At 43.4% G+C, this 12500-nt stretch overlaps 1 protein-coding gene across 1 annotated transcript in view; it reads right to left on the bottom strand.

Moving 5' to 3' along the window:
• Positions 1-12500, bottom strand: part of LOC123993769 (netrin receptor UNC5A-like) — a 559088-nt gene that overhangs the window by 301867 nt on the left and 244721 nt on the right. The gene's annotated exons all lie outside the window — the stretch shown is intronic.

The following is a 12500-nucleotide window of genomic DNA, read 5'->3' on the forward strand; positions in this document are numbered from 1 at the left end:
GTCTAATGTAGTGTACTATATAGGGAATAGGGCTCTGGTCTAAAGTAGTGCACTATATAGGGAATAGAGGCCAATAGGGCTCTGGTCTAAAGTAGTGCACTATATAGGGAATAGGGGCCAACAGGGCTCTGGTCTAAAGTAGTGCACTATATAGGGAATAGGGCTCTGTTCTAAAGTAGTGCACTATATAGGGAATAGGGACCACTAGGGCTCTGGTCTAAAGTGGTGCACTATATAGGGAATATGGCTATGGTCTAAAGTAGTGCACTATATAGGGAATAGGGGCCACTAGGGCTCTGGTCTAAAGTAGTGCACTATATAGGGAATAGGGGCCACTAGGGCTCTGGTCTAAAGTAGTGCCACTATATAGGGAATATGGCTATGGTCTAAAGTAGTGCACTATATAGGGAATAGGGGCCACTAGGGCTCTGGTCTAAAGTAGTGCACTATATAGGGAATAGGGGCCACTAGGGCTCTGGTCTAAAGTAGTGCCACTATATAGGGAATAGGGGCCACTAGGGCTATGGTCTAAAGTAGTGCACTATATAGGGAATAGGGGCCACTAGGGCTCTGGTCTAAAGTAGTGCACTATATAGGGAATAGGGGCCACTAGGGCTATGGTCTAAAGTAGTGCACTATATAGGGAATAGGGGCCACTAGGGCTATGGTCTAAAGTAGTGCACTATATAGGGAATAGGGGCCACTAGGGCTATGGTCTAAAGTAGTGCACTATATAGGGAATAGGGGCCACTAGGGCTCTGGTCTAAAGTAGTGCACTATATAGGGAATAGGGGCCACTAGGGCTCTGGTCTAAAGTAGTGCACTATATAGGGAATAGGGGCCACTAGGGCTATGGTCTAAAGTAGTGCACTATATAGGGAATAGGGGCCACTAGGGCTATGGTCTAAAGTAGTGCACTATATAGGGAATAGGGGCCACTAGGGCTCTGGTCTAAAGTAGTGCACTATATAGGGAATAGGGGCCACTAGGGCTCTGGTCTAAAGTAGTGCACTATATAGGGAATAGGGGCCACTAGGGCTCTGGTCTAAAGTAGTGCACTATATAGGGAATAGGGGCCACTAGGGCTCTGGTCTAAAGTAGTGCACTATATAGGGAATAGGGGCCACTAGGGCTCTGGTCTAAAGTAGTGCACTATATAGGGAATAGGGGCCACTAGGGCTCTGGTCTAAAGTAGTGCACTATATAGGGAATAGGGGCCACTAGGGCTCTGGTCTAAAGTAGTGCACTATATAGGGAATAGGGGCCACTAGGGCTCTGGTCTAAAGTAGTGCACTATATAGGGAAGGGGCCAACAGGGCTCTGGTCTAAAGTAGTGCACTATATAGGGAATAGGGGCCACTAGGGCTCTGGTCTAAAGTAGTGCACTATATAGGGAATAGGGGCCACTAGGGCTCTGGTCTAAAGTAGTGCACTATATAGGGAATAGGGGCCACTAGGGCTCTGGTCTAAAGTAGTGCACTATATAGGGAATAGGGGCCACTAGGGCTCTGGTCTAAAGTAGTGCACTATATAGGGAATAGGGGCCACTAGGGCTCTGGTCTAAAGTAGTGCACTATATAGGGAATAGGGGCCACTAGGGCTCTGGTCTAAAGTAGTGCACTATATAGGGAATAGGGGCCACTAGGGCTCTGGTCTAAAGTAGTGCACTATATAGGGAATAGGGGCCAACAGGGCTCTGGTCTAAAGTAGTGCACTATATAGGGAATAGGGGCCACTAGGGCTCTGGTCTAAAGTAGTGCACTATATAGGGAATAGGGGCCACTAGGGCTCTGGTCTAAAGTAGTGCACTATATAGGGAATAGGGGCCACTAGGGCTCTGGTCTAAAGTAGTGCACTATATAGGGAATAGGGGCCACTAGGGCTCTGGTCTAAAGTAGTGCACTATATAGGGAATAGGGGCCACTAGGGCTATGGTCTAAAGTAGTGCACTATATAGGGAATAGGGGCCACTAGGGCTATGGTCTAAAGTAGTGCACTATATAGGGAATAGGGGCCACTAGGGCTCTGGTCTAAAGTAGTGCACTATATAGGGAATAGGGGCCACTAGGGCTCTGGTCTAAAGTAGTGCACTATATAGGGAATAGGGGCCACTAGGGCTCTGGTCTAAAGTAGTGCACTATATAGGGAAAGGGCTCTGCCTCTTCAGCCCTGAACAACACAACACTGCTTTCATATTAGTACACAGTCTATCTCTGGTCTGGTGACTTGGTACTAAATAACCATTGAACTCTGGATAGAACCCGACACACAGGGACAGTTCCCAAGGTCCAACTGTACCCAATTAGACATCTCTGCAGTCATTTAACTGTAATTTATGTCTATGCCTTTCTTGCTCTTCTCCCTCTATGTGTCTCTCCGTCTCAATCTCTCAACCTTCTCTCTCTCTCTCTCTCTCTCTTTATCTCTGTCTCAATCTCTCAACCTTCTTTCTCTCTTTATCTCTCTTTCTTGATCTCTCTCTCTTTCTTGATCTCTCTCTTTCTTGATCTCTCTCTCTCTCTCTCTCTCTCTCTCTTTGATCTCTCTCTCTCTCTCTCTCTCTCTCTCTCTCTCTCTCTCTCTCTCTCTCTCTCTCTCTCTCTGTCTCTCTCTCTCTCTGTGTACATCTCTCTCTGTGTCTCTCTCTCTCTCTCTCTCTCTGTCTCTCTCTCTCTCTGTGTACATCTCTCTCTGTCTCCAAATCCACCTGCCTGTAGCTCAGGACCTGAAGCATATGCACATTATTGATACCATTTGAGAGGAAACACTTTGAAGTTTGTGGAAATGTGAAAGGAATGTAAGGGAATACAACACAGAGCTGGTAAAAGATCATTCAAAACAAAAAAAACGTGTTATTTTCTTAATTTATATTTTCCATCAACTTTGAAATGCAAGAGAAAGGCCATACTTTCAGAAAGGCGTCTAGGTCTAATTAAAAACAATGTGAGTGCAAAGTTTCAGACTGATCCAGTGAAGAATTACATTACTGCACAATATTTTGTATCAAGGGTTTGCCCAAATGTGTCGAATTGCTGAATTGCTACATTTTCAAGTACATAACTATAGAGAACACACAAAAATACGATGATAATAAAAAATGTAAGTTTACACACTCCCAGGAAAGTCGAACACGATGGATTCCCTACAGAAAAGACACTTCTAGATGGCCTGGTGGGTGTGGAGCCAGAGACAGCAGTGGATTCAAACTGTAGAACCCAGTTCCTACATTTGAAAATAAACATGGATTTTTTATCAAATACAAGTATGCAACATTTTATCTCTGGGACCCTCACAAATCAGACCCAGATTACTTAATGTAAGTACATTATTTTCCATCAGAGGTGAATGTATCAGAACCAGTTGCTGTGATGAAAGTGTTTTGTTATTGTGTGCTATCCTCAAACAATAACGTGGTATTTAGCTTCTGTTAATTGGACACTGCAGTTAGATTAACAATAGTTTAAGCTTTTCTGCCCAAATAAGACATGTCTCTGTCCCGGACAGTTGGCTATTGAATACAAAGTCATTCCAGTCACATTAGCGCATGTTAGCAACAACCGTCCCGGGTTTAGGGACACTGATCCAACAACCGTCCCGGGTTAAGGGACACCGATCCAACAACCGTCCCGGGTTAAGGGACACTGATCCAACAACCGTCCCGGGTTAAGGGACACCGATCCAACAACCGTCCCGGGTTAAGGGACACCGATCCAACAACCGTCCCGGGTTAAGGGACACTGATCCAACAACCGTCCCGGGTTAAAGGACACCGATCCAACAACCGTCCCGGGTTAAGGGACACTGATCCAACAACCGTCCCGGGTTAAGGGACACTGATCCAACAACCGTCCCGGGTTAAAGGACACTGATCCAACAACCGATTAGTTAAAGGACATCTCAACAACCGTCCCGGGTTAATGGGTCCCCGATCCAACAACCGTCCCGGGTTAAGGGACACTGATCCAACAACCGTCCCGGGTTAAAGGACACTGATCCCTTAATGGTTAGTCCTGCTGATCTCTCTAGTCCTGCTGATCTCTCTAGTCCTGCTGATCTCTCTAGTCCTGCTGCTCTCTCTAGTCCTGCTGCTCTCTCTAGTCCTGCTGCTCTCTCTAGTCCTGCTGATCTCTCTAGTCCTGCTGATCTCTCTAGTCCTGCTGCTCTCTCTAGTCCTGCTGCTCTCTCTAGTCCTGCTGATCTCTCTAGTCCTGCTGCTCTCTCTAGTCCTGCTGCTCTCTCTAGTCCTGCTAATCTCTCTAGTCCTGCTGCTCTCTCTAGTCCTGCTGATCTCTCTAGTCCTGCTGCTCTGCTCCCATCCAGGCCTCTAGCCTGCCTGTAGGTATAGCTGTAATGCATGGGTACTGATAAATCATACGCAGCACATTAATACTGAAGGAGCATGGAGGGGGCTGGAGGTGGGGGTGATTATTCACGTTGGCAGCGGGGGAGGGCTCTAACGTTGGAAAGGGCGTCGTTCTAAACGGAGAGGAAAGCTGCTCTCATCTCAGCCTTCTTTCCAAATGGCACCCTATTCCTTATATATATACCAGGGCCCTGGTCAAATGTAGTGCACTATTTAGGGAAGTGTCTTTCTGAGTAGTTAGATGGGATATGAGAAAGGTCTTCTTTTTGTTGACATGTATTATCTGAAAAAAAAAATCATTTTAATGAGTATCTGTATGATGGAGTCCTTTCCTACAGTCAAATGTCCAAATCTAGTGGCATCGTGGGTAAAATGCTATTCATATTTTTCATAATTTCATAATTGATAAACATAAAATAAACTAAAAATGTAAATTTGAAAAATCAAGGTGTTTCTATGTCGAAAGTTGATTTTATATTTCAGTCTTCTGTGATGTATTTAAAGTGTAATATTGGGATGCTCAACTCACAATTGAATACATTTCAATTCTATGTCTGACATGGTAAATGCGTCTTCTTTTTTTTGAAGCCAATAAGATGACCAAGAAACCCTGTGGGATCATGATTTAGCCCACTGCAGTAAAAGGTTAAAGGATAATAATTTTGAACAAAAGTAAATATAAATATCTTAACTTAAGTATGTCTGTATGAATAAATAGTCCATTTATATTGATATGTCCAGTCAATTTGGTCAGAATCTGTGACTGTCCTATCTGGCTGCTTAGAAATGTTATCCTTTCAAAATGACATTACAGTTTCAATATCTCTGACAGAAAGTCAGATTGTTACGAGGTACAGTTGTCCTGGTTCAGTTTTCTCAGAGGGTCTAGGTGTCACGTTCTGACCTTTTATTTCCTTTGTTTTGTCTTTATTTAGTATGGTATCAGGGCGTGAGTTGGGGTGGGCAGTCTGTGTTTGTTTTGTCTTTATTTAGTATGGTATCAGGGCGTGAGTTGGGGTGGGCAGTCTGTGTTTGTTTTGTCTTTATTTAGTATGGTATCAGGGCGTGAGTTGGGGTGGGCAGTCTGTGTTTGTTTTGTCTTTATTTAGTATGGTATCAGGGCGTGAGTTGGGGTGGGCAGTCTATGTTTGTTTGTCTATGTTGGGGTTTTGAGTTCGGCCTAGTATGGTTCTCAATCAGAGGCAGGTGTCGTTAGTTGTCTCTGATTGAGAATCATACTTAGGTAGCCTGGTTGTCTCTGATTGAGAATCATACTTAGGTAGCCTGGTTGTCTCTGATTGAGAATCATACTTAGGTAGCCTGGTTGTCTCTGATTGAGAATCATACTTAGGTAGCCTGGTTGTCTCTGATTGAGAATCATACTTAGGTAGCCTGGTTGTCTCTGATTGAGAATCATACTTAGGTAGCCTGGTTGTCTCTGATTGAGAATCATACTTAGGTAGCCTGGTTGTTCTGATTGAGAATCATCTTAGGTAGCCTGGTTGTTTCTGATTGAGTAGCCTGGTTGTCTCTGATTGAGAATCATACTTAGGTAGCCTGGTTGTCTCTGATTGAGAATCATACTTAGGTAGCCTGGTTGTCTCTGATTGAGAATCATACTTAGGTAGCCTGGTTGTCTCTGATTGAGAATCATACTTAGGTAGCCTGGTTGTCTCTGATTGAGAATCATACTTAGGTAGCCTGGTTGTCTCTGATTGAGAATCATACTTAGGTAGCCTGGTTGTCTCTGATTGAGAATCATACTTAGGTAGCCTGGGGTTTCACTGTTGGTTTGTGTGTGTTTGTCGCCAGCGATACTGGTTCGGTTGTTGTAAATTTCACGTTATCGTTTATTGTTTTTGTTCGAGTGTTCATGTGTCTGTACTAAATGCATTACGGACACTTACCACGCTGCATCTTGGTCCGATCCTTACTCCTCTTCAGACGAAGAGGAGATCTGCCTCTACACTAGGTCACCTGAGAAGGCTCAGATGGTGGTGATACAGACGCACAACTGTAAAATATCACATCTGTATAGGGCACGTCTTAAAGCATAATATCTGTCTGTGTTCTGTTTGTTATTCCAAAGTCACAGCTACATCTAGCTTTACTAAACTCTACTAGTCTGTAGTCAGAGACAGTCACAGCTACATCTAGCTTTACTAAACTCTACTAGTCTGTAGTCAGAGACTGTCACAGCTACATCTAGCTTTACTAAACTCTACTAGTCTGTAGTCAGAGACTGTCACAGCTTCATCTAGCTTTACTAAACTCTACTAGTCTGTAGTCAGAGACAGTCACAGCTACATCTAGCTTTACTAAACTCTACTAGTCTGTAGTCAGAGACAGTCACAGCTACATCTAGCTTTACTAAACTCTACTAGTCTGTAGTCAGAGACTGTCACAGCTACATCTAGCTTTACTAAACTCTACTAGTCTGTAGTCAGAGACTGTCACAGCTACATCTAGCTTCACTAAACTCTACTCATCATCTAGCTTTATTAAACTCTACTCATCATCTAGCTTTACTAAACTCTACTAGTCTGTAGTCAGAGACTGTCACAGCTTCATCTAGCTTTACTAAACTCTACTAGTCTGTAGTCAGAGACTGTCACAGCTACATCTAGCTTTACTAAACTCTACTAGTCTGTAGTCAGAGACTGTCACAGCTACATCTAGCTTCACTAAACTCTACTAGTCTGTAGTCAGAGACTGTCACAGCTACATCTAGCTTTACTAAACTCTACTCATCATCTAGCTTTATTAAACTCTACTCATCATCTAGCTTTACTAAACTCTACTAGTCTGTAGTCAGAGACTGTCACAGCTACATCTAGCTTTACTAAACTCTACTAGTCTGTAGTCAGAGACTGTCACAGCTTCATCTAGCTTTACTAAACTCTACTAGTCTGTAGTCAGAGACTGTCACAGCTTCATCTAGCTTTACTAAACTCTACTAGTCTGTAGTCAGAGACTGTCACAGCTACATCTAGCTTTACTAAACTCTACTAGTCTGTAGTCAGAGACTGTCACAGCTACATCTAGCTTCACTAAACTCTACTAGTCTGTAGTCAGAGACTGTCACAGCTACATCTAGCTTTACTAAACTCTACTCATCATCTAGCTTTATTAAACTCTACTCATCATCTAGCTTTACTAAACTCTACTAGTCTGTAGTCAGAGACTGTCACAGCTTCATCTAGCTTTACTAAACTCTACTAGTCTGTAGTCAGAGACTGTCACAGCTACATCTAGCTTTACTAAACTCTACTAGTCTGTAGTCAGAGACTGTCACAGCTTCATCTAGCTTTACTAAACTCTACTAGTCTGTAGTCAGAGACTGTCACAGCTTCATCTAGCTTTACTAAACTCTACTAGTCTGTAGTCAGAGACTGTCACAGCTACATCTAGCTTTACTAAACTCTACTAGTCTGTAGTCAGAGACTGTCACAGCTTCATCTAGCTTTACTAAACTCTACTAGTCTGTAGTCAGAGACTGTCACAGCTTCATCTAGCTTTACTAAACTCTACTAGTCTGTAGTCAGAGACTGTCACAGCTACATCTAGCTTTACTAAACTCTACTAGTCTGTAGTCAGAGACAGTCACAGCTACATCTAGCTTTACTAAACTCTACTAGTCTGTAGTCAGAGACAGTCACAGCTACATCTAGCTTTACTAAACTCTACTAGTCTGTAGTCAGAGACAGTCACAGATACATCTAGCTTTACTAAACTCTACTAGTCTGTAGTCAGAGACTGTCACAGCTTCATCTAGCTTTACTAAACTCTACTAGTCTCAGTCAGAGACTAGCTTTACTAAACTCTACTAGTCTGTAGTCAGAGACAGTCACAGCTACATCTAGCTTTACTAAACTCTACTAGTCTGTAGTCAGAGACTGTCACAGCTACATCTAGCTTTACTAAACTCTACTAGTCTGTAGTCAGAGACAGTCACAGCTACATCTAGCTTTACTAAACTCTACTAGTCTGTAGTCAGAGACAGTCACAGCTACATCTAGCTTTACTAAACTCTACTAGTCTGTAGTCAGAGACTGTCATCAGAGACTGTCACAGCTTCATCTAGCTTAACTAAACTCTACTAGTCCGTGTTCTGTTCGTTATTCCACTCAGTTTTTGTTTGACATTTCAGGATATTTGACCTAAATCTATTACTATTTCCATTATGCCCATTTTCACCAGATTTGACCTTTAACCTATTGAACATTGCCTAAATCTAAATTGAATTTTTGGCCTAACAAGGTGTATCACCCCCATCATAGTTTGACGTAGTGTGTATGACAGCCTGTAACAAGCAACAACAAAGCTATTTTTTTTTTTACCAGGTTGGCTGGTCTACTAATTCAAACTACTGAATCTTAAAACCTCAAATTTGCTTGCAGGAGAGACGTATGTAATCAACACTGCAATTACCTCGATGATTTGACGTTCTCCACTTCGTCTGCCTGCCTGGCAGCTTCCAGGACTCAATTAAACTCGACACTTTTCTAGTCATTTAGCGAGAGGAAGGGGAACGATGGCTTTAATGGCTGCTGGAAACTTTGTGAATACTGATGAGGCTGGGTTCAGACAGGGTTTGCTGATTTTTCACTCAATGTAACTTGGGCTGGCAACAATAAATCGTACAATAGCGTTAAACCGACAATTATGGACAATTAACGGTGAAGTAAAAAAACGAATCAGCGTCATAATATATACACATTTTTGTAGAGGGATATTCAAGGTTGTTTTCAAGTAGATACAGTACCCAACAACAGTTTCTCATGTTTACATTTGAAAAAGATGTTAATTATTTCACAAGCAGAACGACGGTTGAAAGGAAAATCATAATTTACCCCAAATTCCAAGAGGTCAAATCCATTTGTTCTTTGAGACGGGGGTGAAACTACTTCTTCTGTAGAGTATTTAATTGTCAGCCAAACCAAAGTAGAGATTTACTTGACTGTGAAAACCAAAGTATTATTTGAACTCCAAAATCACAGTTCGATAGGAAGGGATAGACTAGGATGTCATGGCCTCCAGCTGTAAGAGGCTGAAAGAGACTGTCACAGCTACATCTAGCTTTATTAAACTCTACTAGTCTGTAGTCAGAGACAGTCACAGCTACACCTAGCTTTACTAAACTCTACTAGTCTGTAGTCAGAGACTGTCACAGCTACACCTAGCTTTACTAAACTCTACTAGTCTGTAGTCAGAGACAGTCACAGCTACACCTAGCTTTACTAAACTCTACTAGTCTGTAGTCAGAGACAGTCACAGCTACACCTAGCTTTACTAAACTCTACTAGTCTGTAGTCAGAGACAGTCACAGCTACATCTAGCTTTACTAAACTCTACTAGTCTGTAGTCAGAGACTGTCACAGCTACATCTAGCTTTACTAAACTCTACTAGTCTGTAGTCAGAGACTGTCACAGCTACATCTAGCTTTATTAAACTCTACTAGTCTGTAGTCAGAGACAGTCACAGCTACATCTAGCTTTACTAAACTCTACTCATCTGATGCCTGCCTCCCTCCTTCTTCCTCCTTCCTCCTTCCTCCCCCTTCCTCCTTCCTTCCCCATCCCCCTCCTGCCTACTCCCTCCCTCCCACCCTCCCTCCCTCCCTCCCTCCCTCCCTCCCTCCCTCCCTCCCTCCCTCCCTCCCTCCCTCCCTCCCTCCCTCCCTCCCTCCCTCCCTCCCTCCTTCCCTCCCTCCCTCCTCTCCTCCTCCCTCCTTCCTTCCCCATCCTCCCTCCTGCCTTCTTCCTCCTCCTTCCTTCCTCCTCCTCCCTCCCTCCTTCCTCCTCCCTCCTCCCTCCTTCGTCCTTCCCCCTCCCTCATTCCTCATTCCCCCTTCCTCCCTCCCTCCCTCCCCCTTCCTTCCTTCTTCCTCTCTCCCTCTTTCCTCCTCCTCCCTCCTTCCTTCCTTCCTCCTCCTTCCTCCTCCTTCCCTCCTTCCTCTTCCTCCTTCCTTCCCCATCCTCCCTCCTGCCTACTCCCTTCTTCCTCCTTCCATCCTCCCTCCTGCCTACTCCCTTCTTCCTCCTTCCCTCCTTCCTCCTCCTCCCTCCATCGAGATTATGCATTGGAACACGTCTCACCATCTCAACATAAATCAGCTTCTCCAGTTTCTCAATTCCCTTGTTAGAGATGACTTCTCTACCTTTATCTCTCTCCATTTCTTCACAATAACTTCCTCTACTTCTCTCTTTCCTCAGGACTGGGCCGTGACCCTGTCTAGCATTTCCAATGAGCTTGCTGGTACTGTAGTCCTGAGCACCTATCAATTAGAGAAATACATTCAACTCAATCCAAAGGGCTTAATTGGTAAAACATATGTTTACGTTGCCCAAGCAAATGGAATAGACAATAATAATAAAAAAGGGGAAATAAACTATGTAAACATTAGTAAACACTACAAGTTTTAAAGAATATAGACTATAGAATATAGAATATAGACATTTCAAATGTTATATTATTGGCTATGTACGGTGTTGTAACAATGTTCAAGTAGTTGAAGTATGAAAGGGAAGATAAATAAATAGTTTGTTTTTTACAATGTTTGTGCTTCACTGGTTGCCCTTTTCTCATAGCAACGGGCCACAAATCTTGCCGCTGTGATGGCACACTGCGGTATTTCGCCTAACAGATACGGGAGTTGATCAATGTTTGATTTGTTTTCAAATGATTTGTGGGTCTGTGTATCTGTGGGAAATATATGCCTCTAATATGGCCTTACATTTGGCAGGAGGTTAGGAAGTGCAGCTCAATTTCCACCTCATTTCTGTGGGCAGTGAGCACGTAGTCTGTCTTTATAGAGCAAATGTATTAAAAAATAAAAAAAGGAAATATCACATTTACAGGCATAAGTATTCAGACCCTTCACTCAGTACTTTGTTGAAGCACCTTTAGCAGCGATTACAGCCTCTAGTCTTCTTGGGTATGATGCTACAAACTTGGCACACCTGTATTTGGGGAGTTTCTCCCATTCTTCTCTGCAGATCCTCTCAAGCTCTGTCAGGTTGGATGGGGAGCGACGGTTCACAGCTATTCTCAGGTCTCTCCAGAGACGTTAGATAGGATTCAACTCTGACTGAGATCCTGAGCGCTCTGGAGCAGGTTTTCATCAAGGATCTCTCTGTACATTGCTCCATTACTCTTTCCCTCGATCCTGATTAGTCTCCCAGTCCCTGCTGCTGAAAAGTATCCCCACAGCATAATGCTGCCACCACCATGCTTCACCGTAGGGATGGTGTCAGGTTTCCTCCAAACCTGAAGCTTGGCATTCAAGCCAAAGGGTTCAATCTTGGTTTCATCAGACCAGAGAATCTGTTTCTCGTGGTTTGAGAGTCTGTTAGTGCCTTTTGTGAGCTGTCAAGTGCCTTTACACTTCCATCTGGCCAAGGCCTGATTGGTGGAGTGCTGCAGAGATGGTTGTCCTTCTGGAAGAGGAAGATGGGAGAACTTATTCCAATTAAGAATGACAGATGTTCTCGGGGACCTACAATGCGCAAAAAAAAATGTTGGTTCCCTTCCCCAGATCTGTGCCTCGACACAATCCCTGTCTCGGTGCTCTACGGACAATTCCTTTGACCTCATGGCTTGGTTTATGCTCTGACATGCACTGTCAACTGTGGGACCTTATATAAACACGTGTGTGTCTTTCCAAATCATGTCCAATCAATGTAATTTACCCCAGCCAGACTCCAATCAAGTTGTAGAAACATCTCAAGGATGATCAATGGAAACAGGATGCACCTGAGCTCATTTTTGAGTCTCATAACAAAGGGTCTGAATACTTATTTAAATAAGGTATTTCTGTTATTCTAAAAAACGGTTTTTGCTTTGTCATTATGGGGTATTGTGTGTAGATTGCTGAAGTTAAAAGCATATTATTCTGACACTCGTCAGTCTATTCTTGTTCTGAGAAATGAAGGCGAGAAATTGAAGATCTCGTATAACGCTGTGTACTACTCCCTTCACAAAACAGCGCAAACTGGCCTTAACCAGAATAGAAAGAGGAGTGGGAGGCCATGGTGCACAACTGAGCAGGAGGACAAGTACATTAGAGTGTGTGGTTTGAGAAACAGACGCCTCACACGTCCTCAACTGGCAGCTTCATTAAATAGTACACGCAAA

Source organism: Oncorhynchus gorbuscha, linkage group LG13, assembly GCF_021184085.1.
Source record: "Oncorhynchus gorbuscha isolate QuinsamMale2020 ecotype Even-year linkage group LG13, OgorEven_v1.0, whole genome shotgun sequence".
In the NCBI taxonomy this organism is placed as follows: domain Eukaryota; kingdom Metazoa; phylum Chordata; class Actinopteri; order Salmoniformes; family Salmonidae; genus Oncorhynchus; species Oncorhynchus gorbuscha.